Genomic DNA, 16,741 nt, shown 5'->3' with positions numbered 1-16,741 from the left:
TTGAATATCCTCACTCAGGATTGGATGAAACCACTATTTTTAAACAAGTATAATCGCTCGTGATTGGTTGGCAGATCTGGTCATTATAAATGTAAAGCCAACCCACGTTGGCAGATCTGTCACTATTGGTCAACCTGATGAGTCATTATAAATGTAAACCCCACCCCCGTTGGCAGATGTGTTACTACTGGTCACACTGGGTCTTTTAAACAAGAATAATCACTAGTGATTGGTTAGCAGATCTATCACTATATATATATATATATGTATATTTATACATATATATACACACATATATTTATTTTTTATTTATTTATATATTTATAAATATAAATATGAATGAATTTATTGAGGAAAGGAAAAATTGCCAGGAGGAAGTATTCAAAGAAAGAGCTTTATTGACAACACAACACACAACTGTACAAATTTGCCCACACAACAAACAAATTAACCTGTCGACATTCTGTCCGAATTTGGTCAATTTTACAGCCGCCTGCGGTGCGTGGCCCTGTACTTGGGAGTCTTCTCTAATCGCGACTGTAGAGTCGCACAGAGCTCGGTGAGCTCCTGGCTACGAGAGGATGGAGGTCGCACAATCCATCCAGACACAACGCCAACGACGGCGTCCTCCTCATCAGACATCATGTCTGTGGTGGCGCACTTCCAACGGTCCACCTCATCGCCAGCAAGCACACTCCGTCTCGCTTCCAGCAGCTGTAAAACAATCAATAAAGACAATCAGTACTGCGCGATGCACTGCGCATGGACACAACACATCTATTAATGCACCTGAAAAATAGGTTTAGGTAGGTTTGGTCACATTGACCAAAAACGGATCTGATAAATCTAATAAGTCTTACCCTCTTTCTCCTGGAACGACTCCGAGCTGACGTCTTCACAGCTTCCGCCTGCGATGCGAGATCAGGCTGTGTGTGTCTGAAGCTCCTGCGTACCGTTTCATAGTATGTCTTACAGGCAGCTGGAAAACAATTAAATGAGTGGTAACAATAAGAAAACTTAAGTCACAGTAAAATTAAAACAAGGAAGAAGAAAACAGTAAAAGTTACTTACACACAATGGCGTCACTATCAGCGTCATAGAAATCCGGACTTGCGGACAAAGCTCCGAGCAAGTAAGAGGTCACAGCTTCGTTATGAGGCGAGGTTCGTCTGTGAAAACAAAATGAACAGTTAAGATCGGTATCTACTGTTAACGCATCTATTTCCTTATACAGCAGAATGAAAGCATATTCTTTAAATCGTACCCTTGCTCCGGTTCGTAGCGCCTACAATTCGTCTCCGAGTTGTGAAGACGGCGTACTGCTTCCTGTAAAAGACCAACAACATACACTTAACAAAGCAACTTAACGTTACACTGGTTCCTCTCTCTTGTTCTTTTACAAGGCTACTATGCTACTTTTAGCTTGGACTATTAGCTTTTAAGCTACTTTTAGCTTGGGCTTGCTTTGCTAATTTTAGCTTAGCTAGCAGTCACCGAACATATTCTTACCGCAATCATCCTGAGAGTCTCCAGCAGTCCTGGATATAAGAATTATAACATTTAAACCACATTTTCTTAAGTGAAGCCTCTCAGAGCAGCATCCCTCCTGCCGGTGAACATCTCCTCATCGTTCCCCCCACTGAATGAGGCGCCCGGTGTCTGCATCCGTCCCTTTAACGGACAACGGTGCACGGCGTTATTAATCACCGTTAGTAAATATATAACCACGGTTTAACATAAGCACTAGGGATGAGCGAGTACAGCATTATCTGTATCTGTATCTGTTAACCATATGAATTATCTGTATCTGTACTCGGAGTGGGCGGGGCCTAACCCGGAAGTGGGCGGGATGCAACCCGGAAGTGGGTCTGGTTGTCTTGAAATGAGCGAGGTTTTAACTGGTATGTTATTTTAAGCATGCAATTGATATGGGCTGATCAGAAATTGTTATTTATTGCTGATTAGAAAATTATTTACAGGACAGCATCAGCATTGAGCTTCAGATCAATGGTTTTGATCACGATAGCAAACGAACTATTTACAGAACAAGTTTTGCAACAATGAATACAACACATGCGGTTGCAATTATCAAGTAAAATGTAATGAACAAGAGTTTTCATACTCAACAATAACTTTTTTCCTTTAACTTTAATTTTTTTTATGATCAGTGTGATCTTTTTTTTATATATATATATATATATATATATATTTTTTTTTTTTTTTCCCACACCAGGTGTGTGTGTGTGTGTGTGTGTGTGTGTGTGTGTGTGTGTGTGTGTGCATGTGTGTAGCTTGATTTCCAATATTTATACTACTTCCAGCTTTATTTTTTCACGAAATACAGCAAGAAAGTGTTAGAGCCAGGCAGCCAGATGACGGTTAAAAAAAGAAAAAGAAAAATCTCCGACAGGCAGAGACGCAACGCGAGTCGGCACCACGTCTGAACGAAGTACCAGAACTCTAGTTCATAAGTAAGTACCAACCTAAGTAATAACAAACCTGAAGCTGAAGAAAGAAACCCTAAACATTAACGGAAAACGACCCGCGAACCTGAGTGACTGAGGGAGAGACAGAGAGCTGTTCTGTGTGTGAGTGATCAGAGCGGACACAACAACACATCTGCGAGTGTGTAGGGGAGGGGCTGTAGCATATCACAGGACGCAGACACAGTCAGCTACCCAATGAGGATTTTTATTTAATCCGAGCACAGATATTGACTCGTATTACTCGTATAATACTCGTACTCGGCAAAAGTGCTTTACTCGTTTCAGCCGAGTATCCGGCTCAACTCTAATAAGCACTATATTATTAGTTAACGTCGGTAAAAACGGCACATTTGCCGCTTAGCTTGCGCTCGCTAACCTCTATGGTAAATTACCGTCAGTAGGCTAGCCGGCTGGCAGGACCTTCGATTCGTAACGTTAACGTACAATGCCAACAACAATAAAGTAACGTTCATTATCAATACGATTTAAAAGTCAGCTGGAAACATAAAAGTCATGTTACAGTATACTTACATGTGCGCGGTTTGTGTCGGGCTGTCGCCAGAATCACCGCAGTCGTCCGCCATTATCCAAAACTTGTGAAGTCAGACGAGCCGCAATGCATTTTGGGAAGTTGAGTAGATTTAGCAAGGTCCGCTGTATACTCAGAAATTCTTGCCAATGCAGTATACATCCGGGCATTTCTCACGTACACAAATTCACATACTATTGTATGTGAATGCACTACGTACTCAAATTTACGTCACAATTAAGTACGAGTAGGACGTTAGTATGGCATTTCGAACACAGCCGAGATCTATGATCTATGAACCCATCCTTGACCCTCTAGCAGAACTACGACCAGCCATTATAAAGCAGTTTATAGTTGTTAATGTTGTGTCAAAAGGTACTGCATTTAAACATGTTATTGCGCAAGTTTCCTGGCTTCATCCCCATCCGGACAGACTTTTTTATGGAAAGCCAATAGAAGTTTGGAGCTTGCAGGGAACAGACACGTTTCATTTCTGCCTGTTGAGCGCATTGCTGGGAGATGTGTGGTTAACACATCCACTGTGCATTTAAGCAAGACCAAAGAAAGGGTCACTGTAGTCATGCCACTATGCACAGTGGTTGAGCTCTAGGAGACTGTGATGTTGTTTGCATGAATGTACATTTTACCTTTGTGGCAAAGCCTGATTAAAAGTAATTGTTGAAGCAAATTGTTTTGTGTATCTTTGAATGAAGATGAAATGAAGTTATATCTTTGAATGAAGATGAAATGAAGTTAACACCTTTCAGAAAAATGTCACCTGGGGGAAAACTCCCCCTGCTACCCTGATTTGCATTTGTATAGCTCACAGCATTTTCATTTACATGTTAAAGTCTCCCCTAGGATTACGGGGAGGGGGGTCATGGGGGGACAACTGCCAAGCAAGGCCCACGTCAATTCCCGGCAATTTACGTCAGTTTTCGGTGTTTCCTGCAAATTGCCGTTTGCAGTCGTAAACCTGAACTTCCACGGCAATTTACAGGGCCGCTAACTGATGAAAATCCCACTTTTCATGCAGTGGTAATTGGTCTCCGATAACTTCATCATGCTAATCCCACATATATTTTACGTGAACACGTTACCGCTCCTGCCTTCCGTTCCAACGTGACCAGCAGTTGTTTCCTACGACATTTCCCTAGCTAGCAACTTCTTCCACAAGAACGGTGAGAAACACTGGAAATTACACTGTGACCAAGATGGCGGTTAAGTTGCATAGGTTAAGTGCGACAACTGACAACACTAACATCGTTTTTAATAGATAAACAGGACGAACAAACCAGGACACAACTCTACTGACAGTAAACCCCTCAATCTTTGGTAACGTGAGCAAACTTAATCTGTCAACCGCTAGCGAGAGTATTGCGCTAGCATTTCACCCTTAGTGCTTCAAATGCCAACACTAGCCTTTATCGCGATGCCTTGTTAGTACAAACATTTTGACAAAACTTACCCATGAAATGAACTAGTTCAGTTCATAGTTCATAATTACAATTTTGAACTAAGTTCACAGTTCCATAAATGAACTAGTTCACAGTTCTTTTTTACAATATGTTGCTGCAAGCTATTATTTTTCAAGATTGCCACAGCCTATATAGAACCACAGACAGCAATTATTTGATCAGTTTTAACACAGAAACTACGTGTCAGATTTCATCTTCATATCCAAGAAAAACAGGACAGCTTCAGTTCGATGTGCTGTTTCAGGTTTGCTGTTGATGTGACTGAAGTGCAGATTTTTTTTTTGAAAGCGGGCAAAGTTTGCACAGAAATCTTAGATTGTTCCCATCCTCACCTACATCGGCTCTCTCCAGTTTTTAACTTAGTTCAGAGTGAGATTTTGGCTGAAGGTACCTGTCCACAGGCAAGCTCTCTGCTGTTTTTTGTTTTGATGGCGTATGCGGCGGTGCGACACTGGTGGCTGGTGTTGCCAGATTAGGTGTTTTTTTCCTACATATTAATGCCTGTTTACGGTGTGTTTTAGTGTTTTAACTTTGAAGAAGTGATGCTCCATGAAGTAAGTAGCATCAGAGAAGTTGCTCAAGTAATCAGGATCTCTGTCCATATGACTGTTGGCCTGAATTTCATCAATTATGTCCTCATGTGAACAGTAGCATGCCAAAACCTCTGTGATGGGCACATAAGAGTATGAACCTATTTTGTGTCCACCATTTGACCTCAAAATGTGATGCACAGGTTCAACCAAATTCAACCTAGACTAACAATGTTTTTTCAGCATGTATGGCGATTTGACAGCTGCTGAAGCTTTTCCAAAAAGTCATTAGATTGTATCACCTCTCTTATTCAGGACACTCCAAAATTCTGAACCCATTTCCTTGAAGATAGTATGTAATAAAAGCATCGCAATTTTCCTTAAAATAACAAAACAGAAAATGTATGTAATTTAAAGCAACACTTAAGAAGTTTTCCTCTTCGGTCCCCCTACAGGTTGGAAGTGGAATTGTCCATCACTGCCGTCGCAAATAATTTAGCCTACCACAGCCTACCGTCGCACGCACGTTATTTGTTTGTATGCAGAACCGGCTCTGGAATCAATGTACAAGTTGAACGATGTACAGTGACAAGGTAGCCATAGCGATAGTTACATATATATTAGCACAAGAGCTAACACCTTAGCCAACATGAGCCAATAAAATAATCGACAATGTATTGTACACAGATGCACACTGTTGGAAAAAACTGATTACCGGTATTATTTACAAGTCCAGCAGCAACAAAGCCAAGTCACCATCCATCTTGCATTTTGTAGCCTCCTTCAGCTCTCGCCAACGAGTGTGAGCCGGTCCGTTATTCACTCTCGTTGGAGCTCTTTCTTTGTCATGCTCCTGTTTTCTTTCCTTCGCCTCATCGGACATTATACTCCTCCTTTTCTTTGCAGGCTCTGCAATGACGTCAATTTAAAAACTACCTAGCTGCAAGATATCTTCCACGCACCTGCCGGGTGTTCTCCCACTGATCTCTACGCAGAGCCTCCACCTACCGGCTTTTGTAACGCTTGCCGTAAAGCATGCAAATTTGTAGTCTCATTAGAACTACAAAACAACCACCCGACAAGGCAAAGTTACATAGTGCGGTTACAGCCGATAGGGCCGCAGAGCGAGTGCGGAAGTACCGTTCACCCGGTTTTGAGGTGATGAACCACTAAAACTATTTTGGAAACATTATTTTAAGGCACTAAAAACTCTTTAGTGTTGCTTTAAAATGTCCTGCTGGACAGCCTGTGGAATGTTATTCTTTTCTCTACATTTTAGAATATAGCTACAAAGATTTTCTTTAAAATTTCTAAATAATGCATCCATTATAGGTGGTAGATCTGCCTGAGGCTGCAAATCATTTTCTGAGTTATCTCCATCACTTAGATCAGTGTCATTTGCGTTGTTTAGATCACTGTCCTGTTGTTCTCAGGTAGCACCTGTTTCCTGTGCTTATGATACACATGACGCCTGTAGGACTCATATAATGTAAAGATGATTTATAGTCATTTAGTCCACAAGTCATATTGAAGTTGGATTTGTGTGCATTGATAAGACCAACATGTTGAATCAGTTTCATTAGGGTGAAGGTAGTTCTTCTACTCCTGGCACATCGATACGGTCGAGGCATATTTAGAAGAGTAGATTAATAATTGTGGTGACAGTGACTGGAAAATCCTTGTCACCCATCTCAGTAATGTTCAGTACAGCATGTTGGAGAAAGGTCAGCGTCTTCTTCATGTAGGGTGGGAAAGCCAGGTCGAAAACAAAGTAGGCATAGAAGGCTGCCATTTCCCCATGTTCAACTCCTCTTCCTTGGCACAGCTCCACACCGTTCACCCTGACTGAAACAGGAACCTTCCTGGTAAAGGCCATTTTCCAGTCACTGTCTACCTGCTGTACAGTTGGATAGGGACGCTGACTGTCACACTGCAAAAAAAATTCAAAACAATGGTGAAGCAAATAACTAAAACAGATACAGCTTCATTATCAATGCTCCAAACCTTCACTTTAATTGATCAAAAACGTGAAAGTGTAACAATTTGACAAGCACTTTGTAAACCTGTTTTTTAAAATGTGCTATATAAGTAATTATTCTTAAAAATGAAATAATAATAATTATAATAATAATAATATATTGTTTCCAGTGAGAGATACAAACAAGGATTGTCCCTCAACTATTTTTTCAGTAAGATATAAGAACTGAATCCATACCTATCCAATTGTAATGAAGTGGTCCACTTTCTCTGTGAAGATGAGGGGCAGGAATATTAGCACCACACGAATGGACCTCAGGCGTACCCTTTTTTCTGACAGTGTACTACGGAGTCCCTTAAAGCAAAAGCAAAGCATTTCTGTGGAGTCTAGAACTGTTTTTAAATCGATTTTGCAGTTCAGCCATTTCACAAACCGTAGGAAAGTAAAAATGCAAATGAATCAATTAAATCGATTAAAGCCCTACATTTGATTGAACTGCTGAGTGGTATTGAGATATGAAGGACTTTTCTGTGATCGCTTGAATATATTGTTAAATAGGTGAGCAATACGACCGGGATTTACTCTAAACACAATTACAAGAAGTTGTAGACTGGCTATCATTAGGAAAGACAAAATCCTGAAGGATGACTTTTCAACATAAAAAAAAGGGGGGTGGGGGGCGGAATGAATGGTTTTCCTCTTCCGATGAAAAGTTGAGCAAAATGCGGGTCACTTTTTTTAACCCATCCTTCACTGACATGTTTGATAAATAAAGCCCAAGAATGAGAGAACAAACACGGTGGTCTCCTAAGAACTCGAGTGGACAAGCTGTCCATTCGTGGCCCTCGATGCACCGATGACCTTATTCCAGCCAACAGCCTCCTCTGACCTCAGGTCAGCTAGAAGTAAGGACAGGAAGTCAGAGGAGATGATTACTGAGCGGCAGCACTTATATCTGAGGTCAGAAGTCACACATCCGGCCTTTTGGCTGCGACACTTGACATTGCTAACACACACACACACACATTCACAAACACACACACAAACACACGCACACACACACACACACACACACATGCACACACACACCCACACACACACACACACACAAGCACGCGCACACACACACACACACACACACACACACACACACACACACACACACACACACACACACACACACACACACACAATGAGACAGTGGAAAAAGTAGAACAAGGCAGTGAAGTTAAAGAGGGACTAAGCTAAGACTGCATTGTTTCACAAATTCTGTGAAACTGACACCGCAATGCAGTGCAGTGAATATATATATATATACTTCTGTTTAAAAATCTGTGTAAAAATCCTGATGTTGGTGGTTTGAGTGTTTTCTGCTGCAGTGCTGCGGTTTACTGTGAGCCCTCTGTGTCCGTAGTGACTTCACTAACTGCTTCTCTGTGTAACGGGGCAGAGGTGGTGAAGGAGACTCACAGAGCCACATTGTTCTGTGAAGATCAGACTCACAAACAGAGATAATAGATGTGTTTCTCTGTGTCCTGATGAAGTCAGTCGCCTTGGGCGTGAAGTCATCCTGCTCTCACACTCCACTCGTTAGTGGATGAGGAGTAATGGCTGGGTCAGGGTGGAGATTTCCATCCTTCCCCGGTTGGCTGCCTGGCTACCGACTCAGGGCACTTTGTAATGCACCGTCCTCTGCAGCTTTAGTGAGGTACCTGAACATATCAGCGTGTCCTGATACGATCGCTCATTCTTTCCATCCGTTAATGATGCAGTCAATGTGCTTTCCCCTGCATGCGGTCAGTCAATTAATGCCTAACTTGCATTACAGTGGCGGCAGGAGATCTGTGCACGCTGTGCAGCAGCAAGATTTCCCCCAGAGAGCTAATTAGACGCTTTGTCTGCATGGCGCTCTCAATTTATATTGTACACATTTCATGGTGTCTTATTGTTGGCGGGATGTATTTTGTTTCAGGATGACGAGATTAGCTTCTTTTTGATTAACCTAATTCCCCAGCACAGATTTAAAGGCTTTTGTTATAAGAATTTTGTATAACCACATGTTTAGTGTTTTAATGACTTTAGTATTTCCACTGATGACCTAAACAGGGCCTAAAGCTATCCTGCAGAACAGCTAACCGTTATCAGGGGCCCTGTGCACATGATGTCTTGTATTACATGTTTTCAATGACCCGTTATCTCCTGTGCCTTTAAAAGACTCAAGTCACAACAATGATTTGAGCACTTCCTCTGTAGCATCCTCACACGTTGTTGCACTGTAACTGCTCCTCTTGTACAAGATTAAAGTCAGACGTCGACTTTACTTATGTCTCCGATCTCCTCCTTGGGTGAATTTATTAGTTTACGGAAAAATTATTTTAACAGCTTTAGTTGTTCATTTTTTTTGAATGACTAATTGGAACATTTGCTTGTGTGAGTGATATCAATCAGTTCATTACAGCTTAATGTTTAGATGTTTCTGACCGAGTACAAGAAATGACATGCCTTTTATACAACTTTCCTCAACTCCCGACAGGACATTGGATCATCCGGCTTGTTTGATGCACCTTGATGTGGTTTCATTGCTGAGGTACGGCAGGGGCAGACATAGACTTTCCCTGTGAGTTGATGGCACCCACAAACCCCTTCTCTGTGTACATCTGCAGGGCCATTTAGGTTGACAAACTGCATTATTTGCGGGTCAAAAAAAACTTGATACATCGCAATATGGTAATACTCAGCATTTCGCAAAATGTTTCAAATCTCAATAAGATGGTATTGTGACTGGACTATGGTGATATCCAGCCTTTGTTACAGTTTTTTGTAATTGTTTACATGCAATTTTGAAAACCGGGTTCTTTTTTTCAAAATATAAAAACAATTATCCAAACACCACACTCAATTTGCATAATTCCTAGATTGTTTGCAAAATGACACACTTCAGTCAAAACATACACACTTCAATCAAAACATATACACATATTTGTGAAAATGCTATTAGTTTTCATTTAACCAACACAGTCCTCAATGATCAGACACTATTGCAGCCAGTTTCACACTGCTGTGATACATAAAAAACACATTTGTAAAAAAACTGATTTTAGGAAATAGCATGTGCTAGATTTTTGGCCAGACATTGTTATGGAAGGGATAATTTAGATTTTTTTAAAATATTGACAAACCCATAACATTCTTCATGATTAGTTTGAGATATAGGGAGAATGTACACAACTAGGCCTACTATAAACTTACCAAGCACTGCACAACACTGATGCTGCAGACTAAATATTTCAAGTATTTATTTCATCTACCTCTTCTTCTATCTCCTTCTTCTCCTCTTCCTCTACCTGGGCCTCCTCCTCTACCTCCTTCTCCTCTTCCTCTACCGCCTTCATCTCCTCTTTGAGCTCCCCCTCTCATTCTCACTCTTCTTCTTCTTCTAGCTCCTTCCATTTTTGTTGAAGACAGGTGAACTCACCTGCTGCCTTTTATAGCACACCTGAGTGCTGCATTTTCAAATAAGCACATGTGTGCTTCCACACTTGGTGGATGTGATTATCCAATTTGTTCATTAGTGTGGTCATTGGCAATCCGGGGCTTTGTAATGACAAGGAAGTAACCTCACAATCCTTATCTGTGTCTAAGGTGTGAAAATGTGTGTAGAGTTTCCCACAAGTCCCTGTGTGTAATGTTTTGCAAAAAGGGTGAAGCAGACATTGTGTGTAATGTTGTGCAAATCTGTGGAGGTGTTTTGCTCCTTGGAGTAGAATTTCGCAAATTGTGTGGACATTTTTATTTTAGTGTGTAAACAATCGTAAAAAACTGTAATAGGTCAAGCTAAGGTCAAGAAGCACTCTACAGAGCACTCTCTTGACTCAGCAGCCATTAATAATGTATTTGTATCAGAAGAATGGCTCAGTGCCAAGGAGCTGTATAAACCAGTCAGGTCATTTTAAAAGGGTTTAATTGTAAAACAGCTTCCGTTAAAGTTAAGCAAGAGATTGACCTCAAGTGACTCGGCAGGTTAAAACAACACACATGTGATGTTGATGATGTTAGCGCAGATATTTCTCATTCACAAAACAGGTAGTTTGCTACCTGGACACGTTGTCAGTGGACAACGTCATTATCAAGCTCTCTGCAGCTGTAGGAGCAGCTCTGATTGTCTGGTCCTGGTGTAAGAAATTAAGATTCAAGTCATCCGGACAAATTCTCCAGGGAGACGAGGGAGGCCCTGGTCTGGGGCCACCTGTTAAACCCTTATTTTTAACTGAAAGCAACTCACCAGGAAGAGAGAGGATGCAGCTCTAGGGAGGACAGAGAGTTAGCTAGGTGGCTGGTTAAGTCAGTAGCTAGTTAGCATGTTATCTAGTTAGTTTGTTATTTAGTTAGCTTGTTATCTAGTTAGCTTGTTATCTAGTTCGCTAGGTATCTAATTAGCTTGTTATCTAGTTAGGTAGGTATCTAGTTAGCTTGGTAGCTAGCTAACCAGATAGTCGTTACTGAAAAACCTCAGTGAGTCCAACACTTGATGTAAGTCGGTTTACTTTATAACATAAGTGGCCCAGTTAAGGGTTGCAATGGTTGCTGCTCTGACCATCCTGATTACATTGATTTGTATGTTGTTGTTGTTGTTGTTGTTGTTGTTGTTGTTGTTGTGATGATATATAGGTCCATAAAAGGTCCATAAAGACTGAGGCACATTATTACTGCCAGGACAAAGCAGAGACATTATTTTTCTCTCTCTTTGGTTTCAGCTCCATTGAAGTAAAATATGAGAGATTACAGATTCCCTTTCAAATCAAATTTAGGAGTGAGGAAATTTCACGACTGGACTTGTTGCACAGGTGGCATCCTATCACAGTACCACCAGGTATGTGTGTGTTCATTTTCAGAAATGGAGAATTTAAAATATTCTCACAAAGGTGGGGTCTGATGCACAGAAAGTGGTGACGAATGTCAGTGTGAATGTAAAAGAATCCCACAGTTCATACTTTTCAAATGTCAAATATTTCTTTTCTGCTTTTCAAAAGGGCATCTTAACACAACAGTGCTTGACCAACGTGATTTGACTAAGGTTGTATTAAACTCTGGTGTCCAATTTTAGTAAGAGGTGGCCCCCTTCACACTGTGCATGCAAAAGGTCAGAGAGACTCAGACTGACAGAACATTGCTGACCTGCGAGGAGTGATGGAGGGGCTGAAGGGCTGAGGTCTGCTGGATGACAGCAGCCGGTCCACCATGTAGCCATACTAGTGTTTCTCTCCAAGAGAGCCACATGGTAGACTCTGGGGATGATGGGCAAACTGACATGGACTAGGAATTAATCTCAAATTGGAAGTATATGAATAGAATTATTGTATTATCAGGTTTTCTTTTATCTGGATGAGGGCCAGAGAAATGTTAGATGCTCAGCATCCACCTTTCGACACATTTATCTGTGAAATTGCAATTTACGGAGTGCTATCCCGATCTTGCTAATGATGCCTTCAACACAGCGGGGTGGAAGGAGTCAGAGACTGTAGTGTTTGAGCTGTCAGGATTCAAGTCATGGCCGCAATTTGATGTTGAAGTTGCTTTCACGTCTCTATTGGTGAATCGACAAGGCGAGCTGGGAGTTTGAGTGTGTGATGTGAATCAGCAGGGGTTGGTTTTCTGCTTGTTGCTCTGATATTCTCTCTGACCTCCCAGGGTCAGATGTGTGTGTGTAAAACATGGGTTGATGTATCTTATATCAGGGAGGATGTAGATGTTTAAATGTTTGAAATAGTATTTTTCATGTTTGTGCTCATTATTCAGGATTTAATAATCGGGGTTTTCTCCGCCAGAACCTCAAGAAAAGACTCGAGTACATATTCTTTGATCAGATATTTTTTGACATAGATTACTCATGTTTTTTTTTCATAATTGATGCATTTTAGAATTTTTACTTATTTAATGGGTGGCAAAAAAGCAGCAAAAATAATTCTTTGATCCACACTGATAGGTTACATTTTTGATTTTTGAAGAGAAGTAATCAGATTTCTTACAAAAGACAGATACGACAAACCCAGTTTCTGCAGGCAGAGTTGATAAGAGAAACTTGATACCTACAGCTAGATAGACGTGATACTCTTTCCCCCAAATCATGTTAAGATTAAGATCATAAAGTCCAGCATATGAACATTTCTTAAAGAGGACCCGGGTAACGAAGATGCAACGGTTCTTATTTCCAGGTGATCAGATGGTTATACACTAAAGAAAATATACTTAATATTAAATCTAATCTCCAGCCAATAAATATTACACACTGGATCTTGCTGGAATAATGTGTTTGTTAATAATCAGTATGATCCTTTTGGGAAACACTTCTAAGCTTAAAGACAAACAGGCCGACATGTTTGAACAGAAGCCCAGAAGGAACAAACTAAACTTGCTCTTGATGATGCCAGATCTTACACACTGGACCTTTAAGTGATGCTGGATATACAATGAGTGAAACACGTTACTTTACAAAATAAGAAAATCAAATTAAATGAACATACAAATTAATTCAAATGCAGATACAGCCAATGCAATAGTCTGGCGGCTCTGATTCCGATTTTTTCTTTTTCAAAACTATTGATAGTCAGCTTCAGACTGTTTTCACCACCATCTGTTAAAACATGTTCACCATCTCTAGGTCAGCACGAACATGATACATTATCCTTTTTACGATGTTATTGTCATCTTTAGTGGTTCTCTGCATACAAATATCATTCAAATGATTAGGAGATGAACAATATCATTTTTGTTTAAATAATTGCTTTGATTAAAATACATCTTGGCATTAGTGGTTTTAATAATGGTAAATACGCTGCGTAGAGCTACTGTTGGATGGTAAACAGCTCATAATTGTTTTATATCCTTGTGAACTCATCCCCATCACACAACTGGATGGATTCAAGCTTCTCACCAAGAAGTACATTTGACAAGATTACATTTGAACGCATCATGAACACGTTCTAATTGATCTTCCCCCCTTAACTCCTTTTAAACTAGTAGAGCTTAAATACATCATAATGTAACCTCCGTTAATGTTAGCAGTTAGCTGTTAGCGTCGTTATAAGTAGGACTGTTCGACTGGAAGAGACTTCTCTGTCAATCTGTGACTCTGAGCAGCATGATGGGAATGAATTACGATATCATAAGAGTCTGATTAAGTTTGTTGGTTTTTCGTCACTCAAGCTGAAGAGTTTATGCACGACGATGATGAAGATCAGCTGAAAACCAGCTGGATTCAGAATTCAGTACTTTATATCTTGGACTCTTCAGAACTGCTTTGGGAAAATGTATTGAGGGTCGTTAGAAGACATCTACTTTATTATGGGGAAATGAGGCCGAGGCGTTTATTGGAGTCAAGACAAACTCTACGGTCAGCGAGCCGGTGGACATTTCTACTCTTCATCGCGGCACAGAAAGAAGAAAATCAAATCCAATCAGGAGCTAATGTCTTGTATCAGTAAAATACACAACAACAGAAGTAGGCTGTGGCTCTAAAATAGCTTTACAATTTCCTGCCTGATTAGACTTCTCCATGAAACTGGTTTGCATGCAGACAAGAAACCGCTCCAATCATCCACACTGCAGGTCGGGTGGACCAACATACTTGGACTCAGTCCACAAATAATCAGGCTGATTCAGAGTTTTTTTAAAAGGGGGTTTGTAGCACACGAGCAAAGCCATGTGCTGCTGTGGACTTATCTGAAACACCTCAAAAGATCTATGCTAGATAGATTTCACATTCAGTTCAGTTTCTTCCCAAGGTTAAACATTAATATCTAAATGTTGGGTAAGTGGATCAGAAATCGACTTTCCCCTTTACAATTTGATTTATTGGCGGTTATCAAGTAACGACAAAGTTTTCACGCTTATTCCTCATGTATATTGAGAAAAACGTGTGAAAGCTGAACCCATCATGGTTTTTTACCATGATGGGTTGAGCCCTGCCATCTGAAACGTCTGTTTGACGGCAAGATAAAGCGATGAAAATATTCTATAAAGAGCGAACACTTTGAGACACGGAGCCGAAGCTGTTGTACTTGTATCCATCTCTGCTCTCACCGAAACCACCATACTCCATTTAAAAAAACAGCTTTTTTAACCCTGCAGATCACAGAAGTTGCTGGCCTTAATCAGATTAGTTTGTTTGTGTTTTGTTGTGATTTTTATTAGTTTGAACTCACCAAAGTCACACAAAGTGAGTCGGGTTGCTTTATATATAGTGTACCCTGGAAGTGATGTTGATTTTTTTTAATGTTTCCATAGCTGAACCTTACTTTGCTCCCATGCTGGGCCTCCTGTATGTTTCTGTACTGTAGCTAAAGCACTGACGATGGAGAAGCACCTCTGAGGGCTGCACAATTAATCACATATTAATCGCACTCACAATTTTTGTTTCCCAACAATTAAATGAACTTGATCAACTGCAATGATGGATATCAAATCAAACACTGTGAGAACGTTTCCTGAATGTTACAGCAGCAGTAGAAGAGTTATGAATATTAAGATATATTACTTACTCAGCGTGGTGACGCCTGCCCATCTTCAAACAAGGATCCTGTGTCTTTTACCATCCTTTGTGGGTGTCACGCATATCTATAACCAGTGTGTTTATGATTAAGTTATTTACTAAAGCATATTTTTCATTGAACTACAACTTTCAGTTTGCTCACTCAAAGTGAAATATAACAAATTGATGCATTTAAGTTTAACAAGGTGCTTACAAAATGATGTCTTTAGGCTGAATATTCTTGCATTTCTACTTTATATATATTATATTTACATAAATCATAGTGATCATTATTTTGTCCCCGCCTCATACAACCCCACTAAATATTGTAAACTTTCTTAAGGTCGACTTTCCTTGACATCTCTTTTACCTCCCTTTAAATGATATTGTGCTGCCCTGGTGTGTGTGTGTGTGTGTGTGTGTGTGTGTGTGTGTGTGTGGTCTTTGAGGGAGGGTGTCCTCCATCAGCAGATGTCTACACACACAAACAACAGACCCTTGAGCGGTCGTGCTCCTTTATGGAGCGTGAAGGTGAGAGAGAGATGCATTGTGGGGAAGGACAGACAGAGTTTGTGTCCCACAGTTTTATTGTTGTGAGGAGCCGTTTTGACCTTTTGCTGCTGCTGTCTTCAAGTGTCCTTCAACAGCCTCAACTTCCGAGCAGAGACCGGAGACAGGAGGACAGATGGCAGCTGCTTCACACGACTAGAAAGGGCTGTGAGGCAGTAAACCGCCGGTTAAAGTGATGGTTCGGAGTGAAATGCACCCTAGGTAATTTCCACCATGACATCCAGCCAAACACCCCCTCAGAAGGCATTTTTAGTGATGGTCAGCATTGGTCAAGATAGGGCTAATCAGCCGAATGCCTTAGTACTAGCGCTATGGTACAGAGGGTATATCTCGTAAATTACCTCACTAATGCATGGAATGTTACCAAACTTCTGCAGTAGTACACATAGGGTCCGTACTCACAAAAAGAGGCATTTTAAAGTTTGTAAGTACAGCAGGAGTTTATTTAAAAGAACACTTGCCTGATAGCTTCTATCCTCGGCTGCTATGCTACCGCAGCGTAGATGCCACTTCCGTGTTTACCCAGCCGATGTCGTGACGCGAGTTTCACACAAGAGTATGAAAAGGTTTCGCAGAATTTTTATTGTATTATCAGGTCAACACATTTTTATAAATGCTTGTATTATCAGGTTAACAAGTGTTG

The 16,741-nt window shown here is 40.7% G+C and overlaps 1 long non-coding RNA gene across 1 annotated transcript; it reads right to left on the bottom strand.

Annotated features, from left to right (window-relative positions):
- Window positions 1-438: 438 nt before the first annotated feature.
- LOC311021352 lies at window positions 439-1,170 on the bottom strand. The gene is made up of 3 exons (XR_014598001.1): window positions 1,072-1,170; window positions 861-979; window positions 439-714 (listed from the first exon to the last, which is right to left on the bottom strand). It is a non-coding gene; the product is annotated as an uncharacterized lncRNA (long non-coding RNA).
- Between the last annotated feature and the right edge of the window lie 15,571 nt (window positions 1,171-16,741).

The sequence above is a fragment of the Eutrigla gurnardus genome (assembly GCF_963514095.1).
Source record: "Eutrigla gurnardus genome assembly, chromosome: 2".
Classification (NCBI taxonomy): domain Eukaryota; kingdom Metazoa; phylum Chordata; class Actinopteri; order Perciformes; family Triglidae; genus Eutrigla; species Eutrigla gurnardus.
This window is presented reverse-complemented; position numbering and strand designations above follow the sequence as displayed.